The following is a 7655-nucleotide window of genomic DNA, read 5'->3' on the forward strand; positions in this document are numbered from 1 at the left end:
TTAAGAAGCGAGAAGCTAAGCGGCATGGAAGATGAAGGCATGTCTCAGATTCTTCACCTTGACGACATGCTTGATCACCTGTTACAAGACACGAATGAAGAAGATACAGTTGGGGGAGCGAAAGAAGTCAGTGAGGCTGCACCCCCCCAGCAGGAGGATACAGACACTCGTCGACGGATCAGTTCGACTACTGCATCCATGGGCTACCACCTGCTGTCATCATCTGAAGAAAGAGACTTTCCCAGCCCTCAACCGACCACAGCCAGAGAAAATAATGGACCTTCCAGGAACCTTTCCACCACATCGCCAGCTAAGTCCACCACCAACAGCGCATTTGTCGCCCTTCCTGACCGTGCCAGCCTGCCTTCCAGTGTTGGTGAGCAGGTTGTAAAACTCACTGATGTAGCTGCTCTGTTTCCACGTAGAGAGTTTAAGATTCATGGTGGTCAGATTTCTGACACCGGGTCTGAAGTGTCCTACAGCAGCCTCTGTAAACAGATGGATCAAGGTTTACTGGAAGGGTTTAGTGAGACAGAAGTTATTCGCACTGTGTTTAAGATAACTAAACCTGGTACGTTCAGGGAGATGTTGACTAGCAAAGATGATCTTACTATGAGTGAGTTAAAAAGGTTTCTCCGCTCTCATATTAGAGACAAAAACGGGACCGAACTTTTTCAAGAGCTTAGTACCGCTAGACAGCAAGACAAAGAGGGCCCACAGCAATTCTTTTATCGTATTGTTACTGTTTCACCGTGCCGTGTCTACGGTGAAGCACCCTCGGTGGACCCAGTTCGTTTTACCCAGTCAGGCGACCCCCACTTACTTTACTACCTTGAATGTAGGACGCATAAAACAGACAAGTATGCTTTTAGTTATATTTTATCTACGTAAAGACAGAGAAATAGTTACAGTCACACCAGCGCTGATGGGCCCCTGATCGACAGGAGGCCTCGAGTGCTCATCACACAAACATTATAAAGGGATCTCGGGACACACCCATACAAGGGCGGTACACATCCAAACTGTGACATCAGCAGGGAAGCTGTGTCACCTCCGGGGTGGTATCTGATAGATATGTGCCAATCTTTTGGGTCAGTGCCATCTAAGTGTGCCATGCAGTTCTGGGATAAACAGCTCGTTCCACTTGACCTTGTTGATATCCTAACAGACCCCCTGATGATGTGTCATTATGGCACATCACCAAAGATGATCAACCAGTGGAACGACAGCTCTCAGTCTGTCCCTCTCCCAGAACAGTCGGTCATTCCGTCCAGTCCAAGCAATCCACGCACGTCAGCTTCCGGCTTCCAGAGTCCATCCATCCGTGTTCTCCATGGCAGTCGATAGTGCGGCTCAGTCTCTGGGGTCACACAATCTCTGCTGGTGTGCCCGAAAGGCACTTTGTAAAAAACAGTCCAGTTGTCCGTTAGCCCCCCCTGTTGGTGTGCCCCAAAGGCACATCACAACGAAAACTGTTCAAAGGAATGGGCCGGACAAACCACAATGGAAACATCTTACCATCAATCAGCATGAATACTTCATAATTCAGCATTTTTTACTCAACACCACAGTCCAAGCATTTTAACTACAATTTAGGGTTCAACTATTTGAGCTAGGCCTGGTTTAGGTTCCTATGCGCACATTATTTTAACTTTACTTTAGACCAGATAAGCTAAAGATGTACCTTAATCAAGGCCAAATTCGTCTACTCTACCCCCACCCCAAGAAACCTCCTACTCGGTCCTCCACTCTCCATTCCTATGGACAACCATCCATCACCTTCATACCTCACAAATCCAAGAGTACCAGTAGGGGGCATCAGAGGGCAGGCTGGGCCTCCAGCAGAAAAAACCCATCTCTCTAAGAAATGGTAAAAAACCCGATAGAGCCCAGTCTATGGGGAATCCCACTCTGGGCCACTCTGAGCGAGAAGAAACCCCGTATTGAATCTACAAATTAGCCTTACCAAGTAATTTATGGATCTGTGATAGCCATCAGATCCTGGTTCTCTATATAACAAAGCAAAAAGATTGCAAGAACTGTAGGTCTTGGTGTGTGTGTCTGTAACAGAGAGTTTTCATTCTTAATCATAAAACCATAGCGATCAACATAATGCAACATCACAGTATAAACATCATAACACATAAAATCAAACATGGAAGTCAGTCGAAAACAGAAAGGAGAAAGAAAAGAGAAAAAATCAGTTTTGTGATATAAAAAGAGTCTGTACGTCAATAACGCAAGTAAAAAAATGTCAGGCCAGTCTGAGCACGTGGCAGACATGAATCTATTCGCGCATAAGTGGTCAGCTCAGTGTTCTCAGGCAACTGCTCCTTCATGGCAAACAGAAAGAAGAAAACATTTAAAAAAATCATAGGTCTCTGGCATGTACTCCCAAACTTCTTAAGTCCTCTTCTTATTCCTCAGCATGGACAAAAAAGATTTAGTTGGATGGTAATGAGTGTCCTGTCCTTTTTCAGGCAATAAGCATTTTATCCCCAGGAAAATGCTCTGTTGAGATGGTTGGCAGACACCAGGCCTTGTTTACTGTTGGATAACAGAAACAAGGTGTAATTAGTGTTCTTATCAAGACTCCCAATCCTTCTGTCATTTATCTTCTTCAAACACTTTCACATCCAGATATTTCCGTTCACAATTATTGTGCTCTTAGCTTAACCTCCTTTACTGTAATCATTAGATCTTGCATTACTCTTATATAAAAGGAGAAATCTGAAAGTTCAACATTATCTGCAGCAGCATTTCTCTATAATTCTTTCCCATGTGTGTCTCACCTTACAATGTCCAACAGTTGGAAAGATCTCTGCAATAGAGATTTATCATCATATGTTTCATGGCTACTGTGACACAGTTCATCTCAATTTATCTAGCACACAAGGAATTGTATTAAAACCTTTCAGAAACTTCTTACTGAACCAGCTCTAAAATACTTCACATTTTTCTAAAAAGTCCAACAGAAAAACCCTTAAGTTTGTAAAAGAAAGCTCTACTATATATATTTGCAGAATAATGTTGTGATATTAATCAGAAGCAGCCCTATGTACTTCTTATCTTATTTTGAAAAGCTCAGCTAAGAGAAAGGAAGTGTGTGCATGCCCCTCGCCCACACGGAGTTCTGATTGGTTGCTATTCCGGAAGTGGGTGTAGCCCAGGGTGGAGACAGGAAGTAGCTCTGTGAATCAGTTTCAGCTTGACGTGCATCAACCCAAAAGACTTCTAGTTGAATGCGCCCTTCACCTGACGCGAAGAGCAATTCTAACCCCATTAATTCTTGATTTTTTAATCACTTCTGCTTGTTTTAACAGACAGCTTTTGTAAACAACCCTGGTTTTATCGTATGTCCCCCTGTTTGAATCTTGTTTGAAACAAACCTTTAAACTGTAGTATGCTGTGAGTAACTCATTGTTGCTTATTAAACACATCGCCCCCTGACCATGTAAGAAGCTCCATACTGCTCTAGGTCTTTAAACCTTTTTCAGTCATTCAACATTAGTTTAACTGATAATACATCCAAGCATAATTATATCCCCAAGTAAATCAACCCTTTAACAAGTATCTAGTTTTTGTTCTCATGTGTTTAGTTCATCCTTGAAAAACTTTAAGCAGACACTACTCTAAGTGATTTTCTTTCCTTGTCATTTATCCATTATTACTACTGTTGCTTTTTCTACAGTTTGTCCAAATTTAGGATCTGTGTTTTGTTAACTTATATCACCCAGTGATCTATAAATCCTTTTATAGATCCCTGTTTGCACCTTGTCTTGTCCCAGCAGATTAAAACTCCCCATTCTAGAATTTGCTTTTTTGTTTCATCAATCACTGTCTGTTGTGATTATTCAAGAAATTGTGCAGTTCCTTTAAACCCTCTTAAATATTGACCACCCATTGGTAAATGATCAGCTTTAAGTTTTGCCCTTCTTCTAATTCTTTGTTTAGCCTTAGTATCTGCACCTTAAATTGACGAATAGTGGAATTCTTTGTATAAACACTTCTCTGTGTCCGTATTTGTTTTGGCCTCGATAATTTTGTTCTTTGCATTTTAAGTGTGAACCTGGTCAGGATAGAGAAAGTCATCTCCGATGCTCCTTTTGGCAACCCCAGCAAACCCAAAAACAAAAATGTTCACTGTCAGTGTTAGGTTACAGGTAATCCCTGTGGGAACACGACGTCGTCTCCTTTGTTCAACCTGGTTGCAAGCGCCTGGGTCATCGAAACACTCCACCACCTGCGACAAATCTCTGACATTTTCAAACCACAGCAGCAATTCCTGGGTGTCCACACCCCCTGTCTGAAATGTCTCTAGTCGTAAGCCCAGGCTTTCAGTTTATCTCCTCTTTAGTGTCCCCCTTTCGGGCCCATTAACCCCAAGTTGCATATTGTTGAATCCCCATTTTCAAATGTTCTTTTTGTTGAGGGTCCAAGAGTGTGTTCTAGGTACGTTTCCTGAACGCCAACCTCTCCATGTCATGTTCGTGAAACCTTGTAGTTGAATTCCATCACCTGTGAAGCAAAGCAGTCATGCACAGTCCTGTTCAAGATGGTTTTTAGCACAGCAGGAGTGTCACTGTCTGATGCCATTGCAGCTCTGATGTTCCTCAGAGCCAACCTTCATGTATTGATATCATGTTGAAGCTGTTATCCTCCTATCATCATCTTGTGTCCAGGAGTCACTTCTGCTGTCCTGACCAGATACCAAACGTCCAACTAATCTAATTGATCTAATTGACCTCATTACTTTTCTGCATGTACAAGAGGACGATCGTTAGATTATCCTGGTCTAAAAGACCACTAGGTTAATAGATGGCTAAACTATGTTTATGTGTTTTTTTCTTCTGGATGTTTTAACATTTAGTTAAAGAACAACTATTGTGCTATTTTGTGTTCAAACAGATAGTTGTTAAGTCTCCTCAAACCTTTTAGGTAACTGCGTACAATTCCACACTATTTACACTGGTGCTTTAATCCCTAATTTACCCATGTTATTTAGTAGAATAAGGCCTTATTCTAATATTGCAGTTTTATCCATTTAAGTCCTTAACCTTTGTGTTGCTTTACATCCTAATAATTAATTTCTTAGTTGCGCCTCTGCTTACTTTAGGATACCCAGTAAATGTTGTGCTCACAATTTCCCCTTCACTTGAACAAGGTTAAAAGGTTTAGAGTTCATTCTGCTCATATTGAAAAATTAGCTTGCTCACTCGTTCGTCCATTCGTTTATGCTATTAACTGTTGCTGTAATGCCTACTTAAACTTTTTCGCCCACTAGTTTTTTTTTTTTTTTTTCATGATCATAATTATCGCCCATTGATGTAATAGCATACATTGTTCTTATCCACTTTCCTTTTACGTTTAAACGGCCCCTCTATGTAATCCCCTTACTGTAATCCCCAATATAAGTTGTCAAACCTTTTAGGTTTAGTATAATTACTTAAGCTGCTCTATGCTCTCATCCCGTAACTTAATATTTTGGTGCAAAATGGATGTCTTTTAGCGGTTCCCCCCTATTTCTTCTCATGCATGATGTATTTTATGAAGCTTATTGTATCTTAAAGGTGCCTCTTTGAATCTTATTCAAAACCCCCTGTGGGGTTAATAAAATTCCAAAACATATTTATATGTATTTTAAATGATTTAAATAAAAACTTTGTTAGAAAAGTAAAAGAAAATCCTTCTTATCAGCGGCCCAAAATCTCTACCAGCTTTGTTTCCAGACCAGTACCACTTGTCCGAATGCGTTTGACCCTCTTATCGCTCGCTAATAACAGCTCTGACTTAAAACAATTAACATCCTAGGGGTTTAATAATAATCTTGATTGCTTTTAATCTGAAAGTTTTCTTCTAAGCGCATCCGCCAATGTGTATGTTTCTAATGTGTGTTTTGTGTTTTAATTACGTGCAGGAAAATCTGATGTGAAATGCAGAAGGGGTGTCTGCCAACTCATCTTTGTTTCGTGTTGTGGTCCATTGAAGGTTATCCGATGCCTCTGTCTTTGCCCCTGCAATTAGTTGTCCCTTTTCAGTCCTCATGTCTCAGTTCAGCACCACAACATCGTTCCAGGACAAGCGTTGTCCATAAATCTTCTTTCTCCAATCGTTGTGTCTGAAACCACAAGGAATTCTGCCAGCATTTTGCCAATATGGATTTTGTCCAAAATCAAATTGTCCAATACAAGAATTGTCTATCTTCATCCGTAGTGTAGTGTAAATAAGTTGAAAAGAAAAAAATTAAAACAAAAATTACAAGAAAACTGTCTCAAAACAAAATCAACCACATCGTTCCCTCTGAAACAAACTATTCTAAAAGTTCTTCACCTTTACCCCAGATCTTGATCCCTTAAAAATGTATCCAAGCAAAATATTTTACAGACAGATCAACCTCTTTGTATAAGTTCAATAATAAAAAACATTTCTCTTAACCTTGTAGCATCACATTCCCCATTAAACCTCTATGCAGCGTCTGTAAAAATCACTGATTTTTTATCCAAAATTTGATTAAAAACTGGATTAGGCAGGAGTCAAGTACATCACCTTTTTTCTCCGTCCCCTGGACCAATGTGGCACCGCTTGGTACTAATTTGTCTCTGAGAATGCCTAAGAAAAGAGACTAAAATCTCTCTGTTAGCACATTCCAATTATATGTATTTGACCAGGTTTCTTTGCAAGAAAAAGGCAGAAAACAGTGTAGAAATGTTAATGTGAGTCAGTGGAGAGGGCAGCAGTGGGAAGGGGTACATGAAAAATTTCCAAAGCCACCTTTCTCCTCCAGAAAGTCTCCATATTACCTGGTGTCTACGTTTGTTAAAGCTTAGCATAATTTAGTCACCTTTGTCAATCCCTGCATGTCCATTTTAGATCACGACTTCTTACCATACGGCCTGAAAGAGCTCACTTTCCAGAGTCTTCTGATGGAACAAAGGTGGCTTTACAGTTTCATCTCACATCATCTGAAAGAAGTAACTCAGAGAAAAACAATTCTGTTAGTGTATTAGGTGACAAAAGAAAATCTGGTCCTTTTAGTGTCTTGGTTCTTAATGTGATGTGTCTAAGTTCTTGGTTGGTCCAGGGGAGGTAGGAATCTCTCGTTCCTTTACTTTCATCATTTTGTATTAAAACTTCTCATCTTCTTAAATTATCTGCCGAACAACCTTAAATGTTGTCACTTTTTTGCCACTGGTGATGCAAAAATTAAAGCAAATGAATCATTTAACAAAGAAATAATCAAAATGCACAAAACAATAAAAACCCGAAAGTAAAAAGTCTCCCAAGGAGTGCATTATGTGTGTTCCAATATCTTATAGCATTCTTTTGATTTCTTTCTAGCTCTTTTGATCATGCAAACTTAGTTATTAATGATTTTCAATCTTAAATGGTCAAGGGTGAAACTTTAAAGCAACCATTTTCTCTTTCAGGCTTTTGAGCTTCTGGTGTTTTTCTATACATGATAAGAGTTTTCCCCGTAATTCAGCACATTGAGAAGGCTACCCAAAAACAAAGAGATTACAAGTAGAATCTAACCCTTCACAAGCTGGCTTTATTTTATTTTTTCCCTCTGACATACTTTGCGTGCTCCCAGCCTTGCCATAAACATTCAGATGTTTACATCATGGTCAGATTTGTTTATCATATCTTTTGTCCTG

This window comes from Fundulus heteroclitus, chromosome 21, assembly GCF_011125445.2.
Source record: "Fundulus heteroclitus isolate FHET01 chromosome 21, MU-UCD_Fhet_4.1, whole genome shotgun sequence".
In the NCBI taxonomy this organism is placed as follows: Eukaryota; Metazoa; Chordata; class Actinopteri; order Cyprinodontiformes; family Fundulidae; genus Fundulus; species Fundulus heteroclitus.